Raw genomic sequence first — 24,958 nt, forward strand, 5'->3', positions numbered from 1 at the left:
CACTACTGAATGTGCCATCACTGCCAATTTACTTATTTGTTAGATTAACGCTTTTAAAAAAAGGAATATGTGATAAAGAGTAAAAATAACAATAGAAATAAAAAAATAAAAATAAACGTCTTCATATCTAAATGCTAAAATGAAAGCAATAGCAATGAAACCTATAAGTGGGAAAATGGAAATTGAGAAATATATGTTGTTGTAAGATAGGGGAGAGGGGAAAGTCACAGGAGGCATTGATGCGTTGATGCACAACTAGGCATCGATGTCTGATGTGTTCGATTTCCCCCCCCACCCATTCAAAGGAACCCGAAGATCTCCAATTCTGCATTGAGACCTTTTGGCATCAGTGACCCAAAATCATATATTTTCTTTGCTTCACATCTTGACATTAGAGAAATTAAATCAGCCCCCTCCAATTTTCTTTTACTGACTCAATTGCCATGAATTTCAAATTCGTCGGATCGCTAGCATGGTATATTTTGAAATGGTTGGATAATGTATGTTTTTCATACCCTTTTTTTGATGTCGCTTTGAGAGCCCTTTTTGTTTGTCCTATGTACTGTTTTTTACACGGACACTCTATTAAATAGATAACCGATTTGCTGTTGCATGTGAGTATTTCTTTTATTCCCCACGTGTATTGGTTTGTTGTTTTAATTATACTCGTTTTTTTTTTAGAGAAATTAGTTTGTTTGCAGTTGTGACAGTAGCCACATCTGTAAAAACCACTTAGCGTCATCCAATTTTTTGGGACTGCCTTTCTTGTTGGATTTTTGACAGTTGGTGCTATTTGTAGACCCAAATTTGGTGCCCGGGTATAAACTATGGCGGGTTGTGTAGGAATGATGGGTCCTAATAGTTTGTCTTCTTTTAACGGGTGACAATGTTTTTGGATGATTTTTGAGAGTCTACATTAAATGGCAATACTATCTTACATTGGTCTGTTGTAGATTCTTCCTCTTTTATTTGTTTTGGCTCCAAAAATTTGGTTCTATCCCTATTTTTCACCTCAATTTGGATAGAACCTAATTTTTTGGAGCCCAAACATGCCATTTAATGTAGACTATAAAATATATTTCTAATATATTCAAAGGGCAGGAACCATAATCCTTTCATATGAAATATAACGTGCCCAAAATACAGTAATTGCATATAAAAAACGCAATTTTACTACAAAACATATATGAGTGAGCTCCGCATTTTTATTGGGACTGAATTTATGAATGCAACATAGGGATCTATATGAATTAAGTGACTATTTTTTATTTTTTATGTATGTATATTAAATCTTAAATTTTTTTTATGTTTATTATAGATTGCTGAGCAAGTAAAGATGCATGCAAATTAATGTGAGCCAGCCAATTTGATTGTTCCTTTGAATATATTATCTGCTTGGTTACATACATTTTTAAAGTGTTATTGAATGTTGATCACAGGGTGTAATACACGAGCAAATGATGAATGCCCTGGGAGGAGTGAGTTCCCCTCCCCGACTGGTAGTGGGCGGAGGGGTTTTAATTAAACCTGAATGTTCGGCACCACATAGTCACGATCAAGAACGTGATTGTTCGAAACACGTCAACTGTGCTTGAGTGAAAGGATGTGTCCTCGTGTCTTTGTTACTGCAAATAAAGTAAAGCAACAAAACTAGATCAAAGTGCTGGAACTTTTTTGTACTATAGGCGCTGTTGTACTATGGTTCTGAGAACATGATGGAGACCTTTAGCACTGGTGGAGAACTCGTATGCCGTGGTTGTATGGACGTGGTGGAAATCACTTGGACAAAAGTTGTATGAATGTGGTGTACAGTGGTGCTTGCAAGTTTGTAAACTCTTCAACATTTTTTTATAGTTCTCCATAAATTTGACTGAAAACTACATCAGATTTTCACAAAGTAGATAAAGATAACCAAATCAAACAAATGAGTCAAAAATATTAGACTTGTTCATGTGTTTATTGAGTGAAATGATGCAATATCACATGTCTGTGTGAGTGGTAAAAGTATGTGACCCTTTGCTTTCAGTATCTTGTGTGATTTCCTTGTGCAGCAATAACGGCAGCTAAACATTTCCAGTAATTGTTGATTAGTCCTTCACATTAGGAGGAAACTTAGCCCGTTTCTCTATACAAAAGAGCTTCAGCTCTGTTATGTTGGTGGTTTCCTCCCATGAACTTCTTGCTTCAGGACCTCAGCCGTGTTAGCCCCCCCATATCAACATTTTTGAACAAAACACATGCAGTTGGTTAGATCTTTGTTAGATCAGGTTAGATCAATTGTTGTTTGCGTTAGATCTCACACAGAAGTAGAGATATTAACAGTTATTTGCAGGGGGGCTAACCCCTCATCAGCCCCCCCTTATCAAAAAATTAACCAAACAATTAGCTATTTTGGAAGATATTTGTTAGATCCGGTATGATCAACTAGTTGTTTTGTTAGATCTCACATAATTACAGACTTATTAAGTGATTAATGAGGTGGGGCTAGCCCCCCCCCCCCACATGCAATTTTCAGGTAAAATTTGATGCAGACTTATAGGCCTTCGTTAGATCCAATAAGATCAAGTGGTTTCAACGTTGGATCTCATATAATTAGAGATATTTCACATGAAAACACAGATATTAGGTAGTATTAAATAGGGGGGCTAGCCCCCCCACATGCAATTTTTTTGGTAAAATTTGATTCAGACTAATAGGCCTTCATTAGATCAAGTGGTTTCAACGTTAGATCTCATATAATTACAGAGATATTATGGATATTTGCTATTACATAAGGGGGGGCTAGCCCCCCCCCCACATGCAATTTTCTGGTAAAATTTCATTTAGGCTAATAGGCCTTCGTTAGATCCGCTAAGATCAAGTGGTTTCAATGTTAGATCTCATATAATTACAGAGATATTTCACATGAAAACACAGATATTAGGTAGTATTAAATAGGGGGGCTAGCTCCCCCTTATGTAATACCAAATATCCATAATATCTCTAATTATATGAGATCTAATGTTGAAACCACTTGATCTTATTGGATCTAACGAAGGCCTATTAGTCTGCATCAAATGTTACCTGAAAATTGCATGTGGGGGGGGGCTAGCCCCCCCGCATTAATCACTTAATAAGTCTGTAATTATGTGAGATCTAACAAAAAAACTAGTTGATCATACCGGATCTAACAAATATCTTCCAAAATAGCTAATTGTTTGGTAGATTTTTTGATAAGGGGGGGGCTGATGACGGGTTAGCCCCCCGGCAAATAACTGTTAATATCTCTACTTCTGTGTGAGATCTAACGCAAACAACAATTGATCTAACCAACTGCATATGTTTTGTTCAAAAATTTTGATATGGGGGGGCTAACACGGCTGAGGTTGCTTCAGGTCCTTCCACAACGTTTCTGTTGGGCTAAGGTCAGGACTTTGAGTTGGCCGTTCCAAAACTTTTACTTTATTCTTCTTTAACCATTCTTTGGTAGAACGACTTTTGTGGCTAGAGTTCTTGTCTTTCTGCATGGCCCACATTCTCTTGAGATTCAGTCAGGTCACGGACAGATTCCTTGACATTTTCCTTTTTAGGATTTGCTGATATAATTCAGAATTCATTGTTCCATCATTAATGGCTAGCTGTCCTGTCCCAGATGAAGGAAAACAGGTCCTAAACCCAGGGCTGTATTTGGAGAGTATGCTGTCCTAGACATGTTTAGTGTTCGAACCCTCTATTACTTCACTTGAGGGTACTGTGGCACGGTAGATTTGAGGTGGTTTCGTGATGTGGTTATTGTCCGTGTGGTTTATACAAGTGCAACTTGGAAAGGGGGAGTGCTGTGTGGTCTCCTCACAACCACAGTACCTGAGATCTCTGTGATCTCCTCACAACCACAGTACCTGAGATCTGTGATCTCCTCACAACCACAGTACCTGAGATCTGTGATCTCCTCACAACCACAGTTCCCAAGAACTCTGTGATCTCCTCACACTGTCCCTGATATCTCTATGATTTTTTTCACACAGTCCCTGGGATCTCTAGGATCTCCTCACACAGTCCCTGATATCACTATGATTTCTTCACATAGTCCCTGATATCTCTATGATTTCCTCATACAGTCCCTGGGATCTCTGTGGTCTTCTCACACAGTCCCTGATAGCTCTGTGATTGCCTTATACAGTCCCTGGGGTGTCTGTGATATTCTCACACACACTCCATGATAGCTCTATGATTTCTTTACACAGTCCCTAAAGTCTCTGTGATCTCCTCACACAGTTCATGAGATCCCTGTGATCTGGTCCTTGAAATTTGAGTACCTGAATATAAAACTGCTAACTTTCAGAGCTAGATAAAGAATAGTACAGACACTGGAGACTTTTCTCCTCCAGTTTACATAAGGAGACTTCAAGGGCATCTGTTTGCTCAGAACTACAGATGGAAAAAAAAAAAGAGGATCAGGCACGGATATAAAATACGGTAGCGTGCACGTGGCCTTAACAGGGGATCCTCTGTTCAGGACCCTCCTCTCTTGGCCAGAGCCTAGTAGTTCTAAAGAGTGTCTCTTCCTGCGGAGGACCAGTCCTTCATTAGGCTACTTTCACATCGCTTTGGGTTTTGGTTTTCAAATCTGGCGGAGGATCTCGAAACCGGTCCAAACAGGATGCGTCTGTTCCGTTAGGATGCGGTTGTGTTAAATCGAAATGGAGCAAACTGGATCCGTCACTAATAACAATGTAAGTCAACGGGTGATGGAAAAAAATGGATCTGGCACCATTGACTTGCATTGTTTTTATTAGTGATGGATCCGGTTTGTTCCGTTTTGATGACCGGACGCAAAACCAGAGCTGGCAGTGGTTTTATGTCCGGTCACAAAACGGAAGGCATACTGATGCATCCTGAACGGAGCATACCCCATTCACACCACATTGGCCCTATGACAAAACGCTGATCTGAAAAGTAGTCTTAGGGTTCATTCACACGTCCGCAAAAGGGTCCGCACCCGTTCCGCAATTTTGCGGACCCATTTATTCTCTATGGGCCCGGATGTGAAGCGGAGAGCACACTATGTGCTCTCCGCTTCCGCATTTGCGGAGCACGGCGCCGAACTTCCGGTCCGCAGCTCCGCAAAAGATAGAACATGTCCTATTCTTGTCGCAGCTGCGGACAAGAATAGGCAGTGCTCCAGACTAAAAAAAAAAATGAAATTTAAAACAAGTTGGTAAGGCTGATTAGTCAGCCTGCATTTGTGGGAGGGGCGGAGGCTCTTCATATACGAGCCACAGCCTCACTCCCCGGCGTGGGTTCTCTGCAGCATGGAGCCAGAATAGAGCTTGTTATTTTGCTCTCTGCTACCGTAGCATGCACGCGCCATACTACGTACGTAGGTTGGGCCGGGGCCGTCTCTCCTGGCCGGTCGGAACTGACTTTGCTAGCAAACAGGTTTGCTCGTTGGGGCTAAACACTTCTATTTCTTTTCAACTTTGTTTGTTGGTAATAGGAGTTAGTTCCTATAAATCTTACACGTTTTACTTCGCTTTGTTCATCTCGTATGAAAAGTTACTTCAGCCGGTTTGCTGTAAAGGAAGAGTTACCCGGGCTGCACGTGACGTCCTGTTTGGAGATCGGACGCAGCGTTTATTGTTTAGGCCTCTTGCTGTAGCTGTTCCTTGCCACGTGTCTCCCCCTCCCCCCGCTACCACCATCCTTAGACTTCACATATTTCACTGCTCCATGTACTTAAAAACCCTGCCGCACTTTTATGCTCTGCTTATTTCATGTCTTATGCTGCATCCGCACGTCTTTACTGTCCAGCACTTTCCTACTCTTGGTTCGTATTCACTCAGATTGGCCTCACATTCAAGCTGCGATCACCTGTTGGCTGTTACATCTCATTCCGTACCCAGCCGACAGCCGGATCCGTATTACACGCCTGTTATTTCATGTTGTGTACTCGGCTTACAGCTGCTACTGTTACTCCATTTTTATTCTCGGGACGCACCACCCTGGTGTTCACACCTTGCTCCACTCACAACCAGAGCTGCGTTCACACGTCAACTGATATACCATGTTTGCTCCGCTCACTGTGAGAGCTGTGTTTACACGTCCGCTGTCACAACATGTTCATACTAGGCTTGTTTCAGAGCTGCATTCACTTTCACTGTTACATCACGTTTATGCTCCACTCACATTTAAAGCTTCTGTTCTACCAATTTCATTCTCGGCCACACCCAGAGGTGCATTCACACTACGCTGTCAAATCATTTTTTGCACTCCACCCTCGACCAGAGTTGCATTCATCCGTCTATCGATATATCAGGTTTACTCTACTCACACCCAGAGCTGCGTTCACACGTCCTATGCTACTACAGGTTCTTTCCATGTCTGCTGTCACATCAAGTTAATATTCCGTTCACATCCAAAGCTGTGTCCGCATGTCTGCTTTTACATCTTGTCCTATACTCCATTCCCATACTCAGAGCTGCGCCCATACCATGTTTTTTAGGTACCACTCACATCCAAAGCCCCATTTGTTGTTACATCATGTGTTGTACTCTGCTTCCACTCAAAGCTGCATTCTCCTGTTAATTGCTACGTCATGGTTTTACTCAATAATCTCACCGGGGCAGTCTGCACCCACCGCTCTGGTACCTCTCTCCCGACAAACATAACTGCGTTCTTTTCAGGCTTACGTTCCTTTCCTCGGTGGTCTGTTACATTCCATAGGCCTACTTTTCTGTTCACCTCAGGGAGAATTTTTATATATTTTTTTTGTTTTTAATCCTGGTTTATATTCACTCTGACTGGTCTCCTTTAAAAAAAAAAAATTGCTTTCACTACTGCAGTCCGAGTCGTCCACCGCTTGTACACCGCCTGTACGCGTCTCCAGGACGGGTAAGCTCCTTCCCTCAGTCCATCCCCTTCACAGTCCATCCTCCGATCAGCGCTCATGTGTTTCCCTGCTTCCGGTCGCGGGGGGTCGGCGTGCGTTCCAGCGTGGAACGCATGTTGAGAACCACTGCCGGACTTGTGTGTTTTGAATTACAGGGGGTGTCCTGGTTAGTACTGTGTCATTGCTGCCCAAACTTACCGGTGCTCGCTCCTCCCGGTTCCTCTATGCTTCCTACAGGTTCACACACACGGACATCACTCTTGATAGTGGCTTGCAGCTAAACCAGCTCCTCTATTCCTTGTTGTGGTTGCTAGGAGCTGGTCATACAGTGCAAAATCCTCACCTTGGAGCGCATGCTGGGCTGTGTTTTACATGAATACGACTCACCTGGGTTGGAAATACACAGCTTCAGCCTAGACACTATGCACAGTCACTGCACGCTGACCATTTGCCTGCCGTCATCTGTACTGATATGTAGTGGTAGCAGGGCCGTTCTGTATGTGTCTGTTCATTTATTCATATGCTATGTTTTTTCCTGTTTCCCACTGGATCGCCCAGGCTCGTACCTACCTCTGCCTCCTGGATCGCCCAGGCTCAGACCTACCTCTGCCTCCTGGATCGCCCAGGCTCGCACCTACCTCTGCCTCCTGGATCGCCCAGGCTCGCACCTACCTCTGCCTCCTGGATCGCCCAGGCTCGCACCTACCTCTGCCTCCTGGATCGCCCAGGCTCGCACCTACCTCTGCCTCCTGGATCGCCCAGGCTCGCACCTACCTCTGCCTCCTGGATCGCCCAGGCTCGCACCTACCTCTGCCTCCTGGATCGCCCAGGCTCGCACCTACCTCTGCCTCCTGGATCGCCCAGGCTCACACCTACCTCTGCCTCCTGGATCGCCCAGGCTCGCACCTACCTCTGCCTCCTGGATCGCCCAGGCTCGCACCTACCTCTGCCTCCTGGATCGCCCAGGCTGTCATCGCCTCAGTTATTCCTCCTTCTGACTCGACTAGATTTTGTTCTCCTGGGAACGGGTACGTTTAGTTTATTTTTTATGTATCATTACCCTGGGTCCGTCCAGGCCCTGTTCTTCCTTCTCTGCCTGGTACGTTCAGGTCTGGTCTCCCTGCATGTCTACTATTCCGGGTTTTTTCCAGGGTCTCCCGCTGTCGGAGGATCCGCCTAGGCTTAGCCTCCTATCCATTACAATACTTCCCCATGATCCGTACAGGCCCACCTACTCTCACACTCGTCTCACCCATGCCTGTCCCTTCCTGGTTTACTTTTTCCTGGCACTGCCAGGTCGGTCCTTCACCGGGCTACGTGGTGTGGTATTTCTGGGTCACCCCCTTTTTTTCCAGGTGATGCCAGAAGCAGATCCCGCGGGGTCCCCTCTCCCAGCCTTCAATTCCCGGGTGATGGATTAGAGTCCCTCCTTTCTCACGCCAGGAACCTGGTACAACATTTCCTCTCCTCCAACACGGCCAGGAATCATCCAGCCGGCTATAAAATATATAAAGAATTCTCGGCCCCATGGCTTCGGGGGCCCGATGACGGCTTCAGCCCCATGGCTTCGGGGGCCCGATGACGGCTTCGGCTCCATGGGTAATTCCCTCTAGCATTTCAGTCTCTGATCGTAGTCGATCATATCTTGTCAACCAGGTCCCCGCGCAAAGTCTTTGCCTTTTTACCACGACCAGGAATTCATTTTCGCCGGTAGCTTCATTGTAATTGCATTCCCTCACTCATGGGAGGGCATAGACAGAATCTTGTATATTATGGCTTCGTAGCTTTTTTCCGCACTAACCTCAGACTCCCTACAACCACGTTGGATTAGTTTGCACATGCCATTCGAGTTCCTTTTCTACCCTACTTGGCTTGGTTTTTGCCCACTTATAGGCCTACCCACGATCATGGCTTAGGGCACACAACAAGCCATTTAGTCAGGTTAGCTAAGACACACTTAGCCTGGTTAGGTTGTTCCCGTTTTCTCTCCCTAGGGTTCTTCGGATATCTCTTGGCCGTAGCCATAACCACAAGTTGGTAAGGCTGATTAGTCAGCCTGCATTTGTGGGAGGGGCGGAGGCTCTTCATATACGAGCCACAGCCTCATTCACAGGCGTAGGTTCTCGGGTGCCCCAACCTCCCTCCCTTATCTTCTCATTTCCACAGGGTATGCCCACTTATAGGCCTACCCACGATCATGGCTTAGGGCACACAACAAGCCATTTAGTCAGGTCAGCTAAGACACGCCTAGCTGGGTTAGGTTGTTCCTGTTGTTTCTCTCCCTAGGGTTCTTCAGATATCTCTTGGCCGTAGCCATGACCACAAATATAATATAGCTGGGATGCTTAGGAGCATATAAGCCATCTAAGGCCTCATCATGCACACAAACGTGTATATTCTTTCCATGTCCATTCCGTTTTTTTTTTTTTTGCGGGCCGTATACGGAACCATTCATTTCAATGGGTCCGCAAAATAAACGGAAGTTACTCCGTGTGCATTCTGTTTCTGTATGTCCGTACTTCTGTTCCGCAAAAAAAAAAAAACATGTCCTATTATTGTCCGCATTACGGACAAGGATAGGACTGTTCTATCAGGGGCCAGCTGTTACGTTCCGCAAAATACAGAATGCACACGGACGTCATCCGTATTTTATGCAGAACCATTTTTTGCGGACCGCAAAATGCATACGGTCGTGTTCAAGAGGCCTAAGTCTGAGAGGACACAATAACCCCTTTTAAGCAGTGCATGTTGATGAAGTCAGCTGGCACATGCCCAATGAGGCAGGTCTGTGAACAGTACCATGAGCTTATAATTTACTTTTTTACTAGGCCATCAGCACCTGCAATGACTAAAAATAATCTAACACCGCAATCTAACTCCTGTTATAGGTGCCAGAAAAAAAAAAAGGTGTCAAGGCTGTCAATCATTAGTGCATGGACAGCGTAAACCAGGAACACACTAGAAATCAGACAGCAACTGTACATATGTCATTTAGTGCTAAATATTAAAGGAGTTGACAACATTTTTAGTACATTGCTCAGGGTGGTTTAACCACCTCCGGACCGCCTAACGCAGGATCGCGTTCCGGAGGTGGCAGCCCTGCGCAGAGTCACGCATATATGCGTCATCTCGCGATGGCCGAGATTTCCTGTGAACGCGCGCACACAGGCGCGCGCGCTCACAGGAACGGAAGGTAAGAGAGTTGATCTCCAGCCTGCCAGCGGCGATCGTTCGCTGGCAGGCTGGAGATGTGTTTTTTTTAACCCCTAACAGGTATATTAGACGCTGTTTTGATAACAGCGTCTAATATACCTGCTACCTGGTCCTCTGGTGGTCCCATTTGTTTGGATCGACCACCAGAGGACACAGGTAGCTCAGCAAAGTCCCACCAAGCACCACTACACTACACTACACCCCCCCCCCCGTCACTTATTAACCCCTTATTAGCCCCTGATCACCCCTGATCACCCCATATAGACTCCCTGATCACCCCCCTGTCATTGATCACCCCCCTGTCATTGATTACCCCCCTGTAAAGCTCCATTCAGATGTCCGCATGATTTTTACGGATCCACTGATAGATGGATCGGATCCGCAAAACGCATCCGGACGTCTGAATGGAGCCTTACAGGGGCGTGATCAATGACTGTGGTTATCACCCCATATAGACTCCCTGATCACCCCCCTGTCATTGATCACCCCCCTGTCATTGATTACCCCCCTGTAAAGCTCCATTCAGACGTCCGCATGATTTTTACGGATGCACTGATACATGGATCCGATCCGCAAAACGCATCCGGACGTCTGAATGAAGCCTTACAGGGGCATGATCAATGACTGTGGTGATCACCCCATATAGACTCCCTGATCACCCCCCTGTAAAGCTCCATTCAGATGTCCGCATGATTTTTACGGATGCACTGATAGATGGATCCGATCCGCAAAACGCATCCGGACGTCTGAATGAAGCCTTACAGGGGCATGATCAATGACTGTGGTGATCACCCCATATAGACTCCCTGATCACCCCCCTGTAAAGCTCCATTCAGATGTCCGCATGATTTTTACGGATGCACTGATAGATGGATCCGATCCGCAAAACGCATCCGGACGTCTGAATGAAGCCTTACAGGGGCATGATCAATGACTGTGGTGATCACCCCATATAGACTCCCTGATCACCCCCCTGTCAAGCTCCATTCAGATGTCCGCATGATTTTTACGGATGCACTGATAGATGGATCCGATCCGCAAAACGCATCCGGACGTCTGAATGAAGCCTTACAGGGGCATGATCAATGACTGTGGTGATCACCCCATATAGACTCCCTGATCACCCCCCTGTAAAGCTCCATTCAGATGTCCGCATGATTTTTACGGATGCACTGATAGATGGATCCGATCCGCAAAACGCATCCGGACGTCTGAATGAAGCCTTACAGGGGCGTGATCAATGACTGTGGTGATCACCCCATATAGACTCCCTGATCACCCCCCTGTCATTGATCACCCCCCTGTCATTGATCACCCCCCTGTAAAGCTCCATTCAGACGTCCGCATGATTTTTACGGATCCACTGATAGATGGATCGGATCCGCAAAACGCATCCGGACGTCTGAATGAAGCCTTACAGGGGAATGATCAATGATTGTGGTGATCACCCCATATAGACTCCCTGATCACCCCCCCTGTCATTGATCAACCCCCCTGTCATTGATCAACCCCCCTGTCATTGATCACCCCCCTGTCATTGATCACCCCTCTGTAAGGCTCCATTCAGATATTTTTTTGGCCCAAGTTAGCAGAATTTTTTTTTTTTTTTCTTACAAAGTCTCATATTCCACTAACTTGTGTCAAAAAATAAAATCTCACATGAACTCACCATACCCCTCACGGAATCCAAATGAGTAAAATTTTTTAGACATTTATATTCCAGACTTCTTCTCACGCTTCAGGGCCCCTAGAATGCCAGGGCAGTATAAATACCCCACATGTGACCCCATTTCGGAAAGAAGACACCCCCAGGTATTCCGTGAGGGGCATATTGAGTCCATGAAAGATTGAAATTTTTGTCCCAAGTTAGCGGAACGGGAGACTTTGTGAGAAAAAAATTAAAAATATCAATTTCCGCTAACTTGTGCCAAAAAAAAAAAATTTCTATGAACTCGCCATGCCCCTCATTGAATACCTTGGGGTGTCTTCTTTCCAAAATGGGGTCACATGTGGGGTATTTATACTGCCCTGGCATTCTAGGGGCCCCAAAGCGTGAGAAGAAGTCTGGTATCCAAATGTCTAAAAATGCCCTCCTAAAAGGAATTTGGGCACCTTTGCGCATCTAGGCTGCAAAAAAGTGTCACACATCTGGTATCGCCGTACTCAGGAGAAGTTGGGGAATGTGTTTTGGGGTGTCATTTTACATATACCCATGCTGGGTGAGATAAATATCTTGGTCAAATGCCAACTTTGTATAAAAAAATGGGAAAAGTTGTCTTTTGCCAAGATATTTCTCTCACCCAGCATGGGTATATGTAAAATGACACCCCAAAACACATTCCCCAACTTCTCCTGAATACGGCGATACCACATGTGTGACACTTTTTTGCAGCCTAGGTGGGCAAAGGGGCCCATATTCCAAAGAGCACCTTTAGGATTTCACAGGTCATTTACCTACTTACCACACATTAGGGCCCCTGGAAAATGCCAGGGCAGTATAACTACCCCACAAGTGACCCCATTTTGGAAAGAAGACACCCCAAGGTATTCCGTGAGGGGCATGGCGAGTTCCTAGAATTTTTTATTTTTTGTCACAAGTTAGTGGAAAATGCTTATTTTTTTTTTTTTTTTTTTTTTCATACAAAGTCTCATATTCCACTAACTTGTGACAAAAAATAAAAAGTTCCATGAACTCACTATGCCCATCAGCGAATACCTTGGGGTCTCTTCTTTCCAAAATGGGGTCACTTGTGGGGTAGTTATACTGCCCTGGCATTCTAGGGGCCCAAATGTGTGGTAAGGAGTTTGAAATCAAATTCTGTAAAAAATGACCTGTGAAATCCGAAAGGTGCTCTTTTGAATATGGGCCCCTTTGCCCTACTAGGCTGCAAAAAAGTGTCACACATCTGGTATCTCCGTAATCGGGAGAAGTTGGGGAATGTGTTTTGGGGTGTCATTTTACATATACCCATGCTGGGTGAGAGAAATATCTTGGCAAAAGACAACTTTTCCCATTTTTTTATACAAAGTTGGCATTTGACCAAGATATTTATCTCACCCAGCATGGGTATATGTAAAAAGACACCCCAAAACACATTCCTCAACTTCTCCTGAATACAGAGATACCAGATGTGTGACACTTTTTTGCAGCCTAGGTGGGCAAAGGGGCCCACATTCCAAAGAGCACCTTTCGGATTTCACAGGTCATTTACCTACTTACCACACATTTGGGCCCCTAGAATGCCAGGGCAGTATAACTACCCCACAAGTGACCCCATTTTGGAAAGAAGAGACCCCAAGGTATTCGCTGATGGGCATAGTGAGTTCATGGAAGTTTTTATTTTTTGTCACAAGTTTGTGGAATATGAGACTTTGTATGAAAAAAAAAAAAAAAAAAAAATCATAATTTTCCACTAACTTGTGACAAAAAATAAAAAATTCTAGGAACTCGCCATGCCCCTCACGGAATACCTTGGGGTGTCTTCTTTCCAAAATGGGGTCACTTGTGGGGTAGTTATACTGCCCTGGTATTCTAGGGGCCCAAATGTGTGGTAAGGAGTTTGAAATCAAATTCAGGAAAAAATGAGGAGTGAAATCCGAAAGGTGCTCTTTGGAATATGGGCCCCTTTGCCCACCTAGGCTGCAAAAAAGTGTCACACATCTGGTATCCCCGTACTCAGGAGAAGTTGAGGAATGTGTTTTGGGGTGTCTTTTTACATATACCCATGCTGGGTGAGATAAATATCTTGGTCAAATGACAACTTTGTATAAAAAAATGGGAAAAGTTGTCTTTTGCCAAGATATTTCTCTCACCCAGCATGGGTATATATAAAAAGACACCCCAAAACACATTCCCCACCTTCTCCTGAGTACGGAGATACCAGATGTGTGACACTTTTTTGCAGCCTAGGTGGGCAAAGGGGCCCATATTCCAAAGAGCACCTTTCGGATTTCACAGGTCATTTTTTACAGAATTTGATTTCAAACTCCTTACCACACATTTGGGCCCCTAGAATGCCAGGGCAGTATAACTACCCCACAAGTGACCCCATTTTGGAAAGAAGAGACCCCAAGGTATTCGCTGATGGGCATAGTGAGTTCATGGAAGTTTTTATTTTTTGTCACAAGTTAGTGGAATATGAGACTTTGTAAGAAAAAAAAAAAAAAAAAATCATAATTTTCCGCTAACTTGTGACAAAAAATAAAAAGTTCTATGAACTCACTATGCCCATCAGCGAATACCTTAGGGTGTGTACTTTCAGAAATGGGGTCATTTGTGGGGTGTTTGTGCAGTGTACTCAAGTTGTGCAGTAGGTGTTTCTGGGTGTAGTAGTGCAATATACACTAACCTGGTACAGCTGACTCTCTGCAAGGGCAGGTATAGGTAGGGAATAGTTCGTGACGCCAGTGCCAAGTAAACGGTGGCACGCCGTTTGCGGATGCAGGAATAAATTGAGGAAACGTAGTCTTAAACAGAACTTCAACTTTAGTAGTTTGCAGGCAGAGACAATATTGGAAACGCAGTTCCTCAGCATACAGTCGATTTGGCAATTCGGTCGATGCAGGCAATACAGTACAGCAGGGTTATTACAGAGTGTTGAACACAGGATTTGCAGCAAAGGAGCTTGCACTCTAACTCTGTCTGATCCTGGAATGTGGCAATCCTCCACCAAGGCCCATTAACCTAAGTCTGGCTTTATATCCTTGATTTGGGCTTAGATAAGTACCTCCTCTGTCTTTCTTAGTACCTCTGGCTCCTCTGATCTTTGCCTCAGTCTCTCCTAGCTTCTGAATGGTTCCTCAGGCCCTTAGGCTAAGATGTTCCTGCTTCTGCATATGGGTATTCAGGAGGGAATCTTCTCCTGAACAGCAGGCTTCAGGCCTGGACTTGTCTCAGACATAGTCTAATCTCCAACTGTAGCTTACTGAAACTAGACTCCGTCTCCCCTGCACTTCCTGGTCTGGCCTTATATAAACTAGGGCTCCCTAGCTCCCTCTATGGACTAGAAGTAGGAATGACACCCCTAGCAGGCCTGTAAGTGCAAGTTTCAGTGACAGGAAAATACACACATTACATTACATTTTATAAAACTGACATAAAGCAACTTCCCATTATTTAGGAGGGACGACAGCACACCAAGTGACCTTTGGTAGTGACGGGTATTACAGTTCCCGTACACTACATACCCCACTGCTTTAAGCTGAGTACGACCTCGTACTCCATCATGGGTCTCCCAACTGGAATCTCTACCTGAAATAGAAAAGAGAGACATGCAGGCATACATACATGTAATTCATCTGCATTTACATTTACATCAGGTCCAATTGGCAAAAGTGAAGGGTAGTGACAAGGGGCGTCGTTCTCTTCTCTCAGGATAGTGAATGGAACGGGGGCGCTGACCTGGCACAGCGTAACATTAGAACCAGGATAGTCCATGACAATGAATAAGTCCATGATAGAACAGTAGAAAACGGTATAAAAGTTCTTGGAGGCTCAAATAACAAACATGAGTCCGTACCCAGGTTATTTCTTATTAAATCACAGAGGCTCTCATGCGGTGGAGTCCATCTCTGGGCACAATACTTTTAAAAGAATAAGAATCTCAGAGGCTCAGGTACTTTTGAGTCTGTCTCCGGGCACGGTCCCTTGGTAACTGGTTGCACAATAAAATGGACAGCAAAGACAAGTGCTGTAATACCCCTGATCAACCTGAAAAGGGGGTGAAGGGTAAAAGGTGCAACAAAGGAACAGGCACAACTTGGCGTGGGGTAACAAAAGCAGGCAGGAGGTCCTGGAAACAAACATGGCCTTGCTGACTTTGTGATTTCAGTGGTCAACACCTACCACTGAGCCGTGGACAAACTGGCAGCTGCAACAAAGGACCAGCAACATAGGACTCCTGTCCTGGAAGGGTTAACATCACCTTCTGAAGAAATAAATCGAGGGCCTAGCAGGCTGACTACAGTGGCACATCATATCCACTTTGCTCTGCTGGCAAGTATCGTCTGTAGTATTCCTCTACAGGAGGATGGGCCCACATGACTGTATCAGGGGGTAGCTGCAGGGTAAAGGGGCCCCTAATAGGTATTGGCCCCATAGGCCTAGGGGTAAACCCTCTGGTGGGCCGTGCCGGCCCTGGCATGATCACTGCAGGGGGTGACATACTTGGTACCGCCGCAGCAAGCGGTCCGGTGCTCTGGGTGCAGCAATTCACGGCAATCGCGGGTCCGGTCTGGGGCACTGACGGAGCGGTGACAACAGAAGACGGTCGGCGGGTGGTGACAGGCACCCTTACCTCATCCTTCCTCGGCGGTGTCTGGATCCTGGCGGTGTAGGTCTTACGCAGCTCCCGCAACTTCTCCTCCAGCCGGACGATCTGCTCCCCGATGCTCTCTGTGTCGGAGTCGCTGTCCTCTACTGGCGCTGCCGGCGCAGGCATAGTCACCGATGACGCGGACTCGGCCTCGGCAGGTTCTGGACTTGCATCTGGTCTCCGTCCCATCCGGATGTTCTGGAAGGTAGCACTCAGTCCTTTCAATTGCTCCAGCTCAGATATAGTCTTCTCCCGACGAGGCAGCTCGGGGGAAGGATAGGGGCTCACCCATTTCTCCAACACGGTTGGCTGCCAGAAGACGTTCGGCCCGATGAAGGAGCTCCGCTCCTGAAAGGCGTGATGGGCCGGCTCTGGAGAGCGTTCCGGTTCTCGCTCGCAGCCAGAGTGGTCTTCTTCTTCTGCCTCCCAATCCTCAGGTCCTCGCTTCGGACGGGTCACAGCAGTCGCATAGGGGCCTCGCAGGCCCTCGGCAGGGGTGTACTCCACTTCCTCTCCCTCGCGGAGACTGTGCTGGTACGAAGGGAGGTAGTCTCTTTTGACAGACCTTCGATTGACATAGAGGTCTCTGCCAGTAAGATAGTCCTGAATAAACCCGTAGCCACGGGATTTGTCAAACGACAGCACCACTCCCTTTCTCCTTTCCAGGCGGGGTTGGGTGTGTGTATGCTTCTCGTGGATGGTCTTGGTCAATTCCTCATACACGATCTTAGTCTTTATGTTCCGCTTGATAGCGGCCTCTCGGATCTCCGCCATCAGGGAAGACCATTTGAACGATGGTTGAAAAAAGTCCCGCCATGAGCCATAGTAGGGCTCGGGTTCTTTCTCCCTGGTGCGGCAGGCGGGTTGCTCCGGTCCCGGAGCGTAGGCCGGTGGAGCCTCTTCTGGCTCTACACCGGTGTCGGTCATTTTTTTAATTACAGGTGTGGACGCTGCAGCAACGCTCTGTTCACAATCCAACATGCTCGATCCTTCTGAGGAGAGCGATAGGGTCGCGTCAATTAGAGTAGCCAGCTCCTCCCCCTGCACTGGGGAGCCGCCCCCCAGGTATTCCAGTATATGGAAGGCGGTGTCCATGCTGGCAGACATGCAAATGTCCAGATAAGCCGTGGCGCCTGCCCTTGACCTTCTTCCCGCTTTTTCCTCAGAAAGGCGCCAATTTTTCCCGCCTTTTCGGGATGAAGGTGACGCAGCAGTAAATTCAGCAAGCCCAGCGGCCATCTTTAGGTACAAACGCTGTCTATTCACTGACGGCAAGCAGGAATGTTTAAAGTCCATAAAACCACACTCCAATGCGGCGATTTTCTTCCTCTGTGCAGCGCAATACTGTACAGCGCTTTTTAGAAGTTTTTGACACACTTTGGGTACGATTTTTAATCCACAAAGTCCACTTGAATAAAACAGGAAAATGTCACTTTGGTCACAGGGCAACGGTATAAGGCACAAAGTTCACGCTTCTTGCACTAGAAAGCGTGCGTATCCTGTTCGTGAAACGCCAAAAGAGAAGGTGCAGTGTACTCAAGTTGTGCAGTAGGTGTTTCTGGGTGTAGTAGTGCAATATACACTAACCTGGTACAGCTGACTCTCTGCAAGGGCAGGTATAGGTAGGGAATAGTTCGTGACGCCAGTGCCAAGTAAACGGTGGCACGCCGTTTGCGGATGCAGGAATAAATTGAGGAAACGTAGTCTTAAACAGAACTTCAACTTTAGTAGTTTGCAGGCAGAGACAATATTGGAAACGCAGTTCCTCAGCATACAGTCGATTTGGCAATTCGGTCGATGCAGGCAATACAGTACAGCAGGGTTATTACAGAGTGTTGAACACAGGATTTGCAGCAAAGGAGCTTGCACTCTAACTCTGTCTGATCCTGGAATGTGGCAATCCTCCACCAAGGCCCATTAACCTAAGTCTGGCTTTATATCCTTGATTTGGGCTTAGATAAGTACCTCCTCTGTCTTTCTTAGTACCTCTGGCTCCTCTGATCTTTGCCTCAGTCTCTCCTAGCTTCTGAATGGTTCCTCAGGCCCTTAGGCTAAGATGTTCCTGCTTCTGCATATGGGTATTCAGGAGGGAATCTTCTCCTGAACAGCAGGCTTCAGGCCTGGACTTGTCTCAGACATTGTCTAATCTCCAACTGTAGCTTACTGAAACTAGACTCCGTCTCCCCTGCACTTCCTGGTCTGGCTTTATATAAACTAGGGCTCCCTAGCTCCCTCTATGGACTAGAAGTAGGAATGACACCCCTAGCAGGCCTGTAAGTGCAAGTTTCAGTGACAGGAAAATACACACATTACATTACATTTTATAAAACTGACATAAAGCAACTTCCCATTATTTAGGAGGGACGACAGCACACCAAGTGACCTTTGGTAGTGACGGGTATTACAGTTCCCGTACACTACATTTGTACTGTCTGGGCATTGTAGAACCTCAGGAAACATGACAGGTGCTCAGAAAGTCAGAGCTGCTTCAAAAAGCGGAAATTCACATTTTTGTACCATAGTTTGTAAACGCTATAACTTTTACCCAAACCATTTTTTTTTTACCCAAACATTTTTTTTTTATCAAAGACATGTAGAACAATAAATTTAGAGCAAAATTTCTATATGGATCTCGTTTTTTTTGCAAAATTTTACAACTGAAAATGAAAAATGTCATTTTTTTGCAAAAAAATCGTTAAATTTCGATTAATAACAAAAAAAGTAAAAATGTCAGCAGCAATGAAATACCACCAAATGAAAGCTCTATTAGTGAGAAGAAAAGGAGGTAAAATTCATTTGGGTGGTAAGTTGCATGACCGAGCAATAAACGGTGAAAGTAGTGTAGGTCAGAAGTGTAAAAAGTGGCCTGGTCTTTCAGGGTGTTTAAGCACTGGGGGCTGAAGTGGTTAAAAAGAATCAATACTCACCACCACTGATCCCCTGCCACTCCTATTTCAATGCTTAATGGTTCTCCACTGGTTTCGGCAGCTCAGTCCATCACTGGCTGAGAAAAGTATAGCGCCATGGCTAGTGATTGGCTGAGCAGGCTTCTCCTGGCATTTCCTGCTTGTGGAGACTGGACCATTAAGTTAATTGAGTTTTGATTCTTTAATATAAAACCACTCCAAACACTTAACTAAAATTTTGCACTGCACTGGACAATCCCTTTAAACATTTTGTACTCCGTAGTTAAAGGGACAGCAATAGGTTAGATAATAAAAAAACTAAATAAAAAAAAAAACTCTCACCAGTTGAATCCCACATCACTCCTGCACTGATCCTTCCTTATTTTCTGGTGCTGTACATTCACATGATGCGAGTCCACTGTCACCTGCTGCACATGCTGGCATCACCAATGAGGCCAGTAATTGCCTGCAATGGTCACATGGACATATTCCATGTCATCACTTCAGGAAAGAAAAAACTGCTGGGGACAACAGCATCAGCGCTGGAGTGGCCGGGAATTAACCGGTGAGTGAGTTTATTTTTTTTTATATTTCCTGCATTTAATTTCTTTTGAATTAAAATTCTTGAAAATCCCTTTTAATTACTAATTAACCTGATTTATTTATGCAGTAATGATGGTCCTGAGTACTGATAATGTGCAATCGGCACTGCAGAAACTGGGGAATATGGACAAGAACCTATGCAGAATACATGCTCCTGTTTCAGGCTCCTTGAAGTGTATGAGATTAGGGAAGCCATTAAACGATGCTTATGTTATTCACTACCTACATCCACCTCCTGCTCCCTTGGCTGTTCTCAGCACTGGTTGTACGATTTCTTGGCTCTGTCCTGCTTCCTCTCCATCATTCTACGAGGTATCTTCCCCATTATATCTCCAGTAAGAGTGCCTGGAGCTGGATAACCCATCACCACGTGACTTACGACTATAAGGTCTCTCAGCCCGAGAGCGACCATTGAACCCAGGGCCGGCCTTAGGTGTTCAGGCGCCCTGTGCGAGCTAACGTTCCTTTCCTCGGTGGTCTGTTACATTCCATAGGCCTACTTTTCTGTTCACCTCAGGGAGAATTTTTATATATTTTTTTTGTTTTTAATCCTGGTTTATATTCACTCTGACTGGTCTCCTTTAAAAAAAAAAAATTGCTTTCACTACTGCAGTCCGAGTCGTCCGCCGCTTGTACACCGCCTGTACGCGTCTCCAGGACGGGTAAGCTCCTTCCCTCAGTCCATCCCCTTCACAGGGCTCCTCCGATCAGCGCTCATGTGTTTCCCTGCTTCCGGTCGCGGGGGGTCGGCGTGTTGCTGGCATCATGGCATAGGCTGGCTGACTATCCAACCAAGTAGTTACCAGCCCGCACACCCCAAAGGCCGGTGTAATGTTATACTTCCCTACTTCGTGAGATTTCCCTACCCTCGTCACTTCCAGTCGCACCGGACATGACGTGAGGAGTCCAGCTGAGAACATCCATCCGATCACCGCACCTGTGCACTGGCCCATAATTCTTCCCTACCCTAACCGCCGGCGAGGCTCCCAGCGCATGCGCACTCTGCTGTGAAATTTCCCTAACCCATCGTTGTGCGCAGTGCGCCCCCCCAATATAATAAACATTGGCGCAGTGCGCCCCCCCAATATAATAAACATTGGTGGCGCAGTGCGCCCCCCCCAACACCCCAGTATAATAAACATTGGTGGCGCAGTGCGCCCCCCCCAACACCCCAGTATAATAAACATTGGTGGCGCAGTGCGCCCCCCCAACACCCCAGTATAATAAACATTGGTGGCGCAGTGCGCCCCCCCCAACACCCCAGTATAATAAACATTGGTGGTGCAGTGCGCCCCCCCCCAATATAATAAACATTAGTGGCGCAGTGGGCAGTGCCAATGAGGGTTAAAAAATAATTAACTCACCTCCTCCAATTGATCGTCTTCTGTTCTTTCTTCATGACCTGTCAAAGGACCTGTGGTGACATCACTGTGCTCATCACATGATCCATCACCATGGTAATGGGCCATGTGATGAGCTCAGTGACGTCACCACAGGTCCTGAAGAAAACAGGAGACCGGCAGCTATGCGATCAACTGGAGGAGGTGAGTTAATTTTTTTTTATTATTTTTTAACCCTCACTGGCACTTCCCACTGTGCCACCAATGTTTCTTATACTGGGGTGTTGGGGGGGGGGGGGGCGCACTGTGCCACCGTTTCTTATACTGGGGTGTTGGGGGGGGGGCGCACTGTGCCACCGTTTCTTATACTGGGGTGTTGGGGGGGGGGGGGGGCGCACTGTGCCACCAACGTTTCTTATACAAATACAGGAGGCGGGTGCCGGAATCAAATAGCCGACACCCGACCTCTGTGACAGGGAGCTGCGATCAGCGGCAGTTAACCCCTCAGGTACCGCACCTGAAGGGTTAACTCAACTGCAGCTGATCGCAGCTCCCTGTCACAGAGGTCGGGTGTCGGCTATTTGATTCCAGCACCCGCCTCCTGTATTTGTATTTCAGGTCAGTTATCTTCATTGGTGGCGCAGTGGCCACAGCCCCTCCCCTCCTCCTCCTGTCTCTCTTCTTATTGGCAGCGGCGGGGGCAGCAGGCAGGTCAGGCACAGGGGAGGAGGAACGAATCAGGTCAGACAGGGGAGGGCTAGATGGAGGGGGCGCCCCGAGGGAGAACACAAGTGCAGCCTCGCCTGCCGCAGATTACATTGCGAGCTGTCGGCCGCCCAGCGCCCCTGTTACTATGGCGCCCTGTGCGGCCGCACAGCCCGCACACCCCAAAGGCCGGCCCTGATTGAACCTGTAGCCCTGTTAGAAAGATCCATTGATTCAGGATGATTTACTTTGCTGGATGGGTGAGGGGAAAATGTTTGGAGAAGCTCCATTAGGGATCTCAGAGGGAATGTTAGGAGTCTGCACTTTTTCAGTGGAGACTCCTCTGGTTCTGTTTCTGAGGCAGAAGGGTCCATTGATGGGATAATGTGTCTGTTCTTGGGGGATCAGGTGGTGTGTCTGGAGGAAGGTCATCATGGACTGGTCCCTGAAAAGGGGGGCCTTTGGGGACGGATTCAAAGGAACTTGAGGTGTTGGAAACCAAGGAACCAGGCAGCGAGGGGATAAGCGGCAAAGTTTGAGACTTGTTAGTCACATCAGTTCGTTGTGAGGGAAAACTGGAGTCCAAGGTCTGCTGGGAGCTTGACGGGATTTGCGATGTAGGAGTGCCGAATTCACACGTCTGTGAGATCCCGGACCGGAGTCATTGGTTGCTATGACGCTGTGCACTTCCTGCTGCCGCCGCAGTACAGTAATACACTGGTATGATCTATTGGGCAGACTAGATGGGCCAAATGGTTCTTATCTGCCGACACATTCTATGTTTCTATGTATTACTGTACTGCGGCGGCAGCAGGAAGCGTACAGCGTCATAGCAACCGATGACGCCGTGCGCTCCTGCACTCAGCAGGACTCCGGGCCGGGATCTCACAGACGTGTGAATTCAGAAGCAGACTGCTGGAAGCGGAAGCACAAGACGCGGGAACCCAAGCCACGCCCACCCTCTATGCCGCGTAGTGTGAGGGGCGGATCTTCATCCAGCAGACGGCTGCAGCGGGTCTCTGCTGGGTGAAAGCCTTTTTTTTCTTAGAGGCAGAGCAGCGGAGGGTTTAGGCGCAAATGGCGACAAGACCACAAAGTCTTGTCGCCATTTTGCAATTCCAAGTCGCATTGGCGACCTGTTTGGTCGCCATCTGGAGCCCTGATAGGCATTTCTATAGCGGGTGCCGGCCGGGTGTGTTGCGGATCCGCAACACACCACGGACGTGTGAATGGACCCTTACACCGACAACCCAAAGATGTCATTGTAAATTGTGTAATACTTAATTTCCCCTGTGGAGGCGCTGCAGGTAAATTGAACACTTGATGTCATCAGATTACATCTGTTCGCTGGGGGTTCCAGCAGCGGATCACTATAGGACAAGGGTCAGCAACCTCCGGCACTAGAGGTGTTGTGAAACTACATCTCCCATCATGCACACTTGCTGTTCTCTCAACTCCTTAGAAATGAATGGAGCATGCTGGGAGTTGTAGCTACACGACAGCCGACGGTTGCTAATCCCTGCTAGAACAAAAAGGTCTGTTCAATTACGGCTATCGAGCTGGATTTAGCAATGCCGCAATTAATAGCCACAATGGGGCCAAGAAAGGACACGTCCCATCTTGGCACAATGTCTGTAAGGAGAGTGCCCGCTCGTTGTGCCCTACTAGAATAGAATACTGGGGCAGCATGTTGGCTCAGTGGTTATGGGGCAGCACGGCCGCTCAGTGGTTCGCACTCTTATCTTGTAGTCCTGACCGAGAGCTACATCTGCATGGAGTTTGTATGTTCTCCTAAAGTTAGATCGCGAGCCCCAATGGTGGCAGGGACTGAGGTCGGCCATGACGCTCTCTGTACAGCGCTGCAGAAGATGTTGGAGCTATAGGAGTAACCGAAATGTACAGTATAGATGCGGCACAGTCACAGCTTGCAGAGTGTTATCAAAGACTCCTAGTAGTAACTGAGCCGCCCTGCCTCCCCCACCGGCCTCCCTCTTCTTCTCCTCTTACAATCATCTGATCCTTCTCATAACCATCACACAGCACAGTGCCTGTGGAGCGAGGCGGAGCAGAGCCACATACCTCCTAGCAAGTATGCAGAGCAAGGGCTAGATGAGTTCTGAGACTTTTTTTTTTTTCCTCATCATGGAGAAACGTACTGCCTGGACAAAGTGCAATTGTTTCCATAGATCCAAGAGATCCTACCTCCTTTCATGAGCGCAGATCATGGGATTGTAACGGATAAGGTAACTCGTTTCTCCCCTCGGATTCTCTTTCTTCCCTAGGCAGTTGATGGTTGCGGCACGGCAGGACTTATACGGTGTAGGTGAACGCTGATTTTCATCCGATTGTCTTTGTTCGTGCTGCGACTTTTTTCCTTTCTCGCGACGTTCTTGGTTCCTGTAAAGTCCCGCTCTGCAGCATCTGGAGGGTTACAAGCTCCTCTGAACCTCCAGGTTTGGTCACTGGTCTGCAGCGAGAGTAGTTTAAAAATAGACATATGGAAATAGGATGTAGCAGAGTTGAACAGCGGCACTCAACTTTTACATTGCGGTTTATGGTGGAGAAGTCGCGTGCAACATGCAACCAAACATCCAGCAGATTTGAGTTACTGGCAGCAGTGGAGATACAGTGCGAACACGGCCACAGTGACCATCATTAGATGTGGCGTCTTAACACTACCATCTCGTGTAGCCCTAGCCTCAGGGACAAATTCACTTCTGGAACATCGTTATCTGTTGGCATTGCACCTAGTAGTTTCGGAGCAGCAGGAAACCACCCGATCCCTATATGTGACTTATAATTTTTTTTTTACCTGTTTGACCTGTTAGGGTAGGTCCTCATCACATTTTATGACTCCGTTTGATGTATACACAGGGGTTGTGCACCACCAATGAGGCCAGGTGAGGCTGCACCAGGTAGGGGCAAGAGGGGGGCAGCAGAAAGGCCAGGGGCAATGAGCGCTTTCATTGTGGCAAAGGGGTTAGGTTAAGAAATTGGCATTGGGGGGGG

At 46.8% G+C, this 24,958-nt stretch overlaps 1 protein-coding gene across 5 annotated transcripts in view; it reads left to right on the forward strand.

The window, feature by feature from the left end:
- ST3GAL5 (ST3 beta-galactoside alpha-2,3-sialyltransferase 5) overlaps positions 1 to 24,958 on the forward strand; it is a 154,135-nt gene that overhangs the window by 90,849 nt on the left and 38,328 nt on the right. Inside the window, exon 1 of one of the 5 annotated variants that reach the window (XM_040419252.1) lies at positions 23,463 to 23,484. The exons of 3 other annotated variants lie outside the window; for them this stretch is intronic. The gene's annotated coding sequence lies outside the window, so the exon portion shown is untranslated. Of the gene's footprint in view, positions 1 to 23,462; positions 23,485 to 23,729; positions 24,193 to 24,958 lie in introns of those variants that run through there. One more of the 5 variants, XM_040419250.1, reaches the window with a different exon arrangement.

Source organism: Bufo bufo, chromosome 2 (assembly GCF_905171765.1).
Source record: "Bufo bufo chromosome 2, aBufBuf1.1, whole genome shotgun sequence".
Taxonomy (NCBI): Eukaryota; Metazoa; Chordata; class Amphibia; order Anura; family Bufonidae; genus Bufo; species Bufo bufo.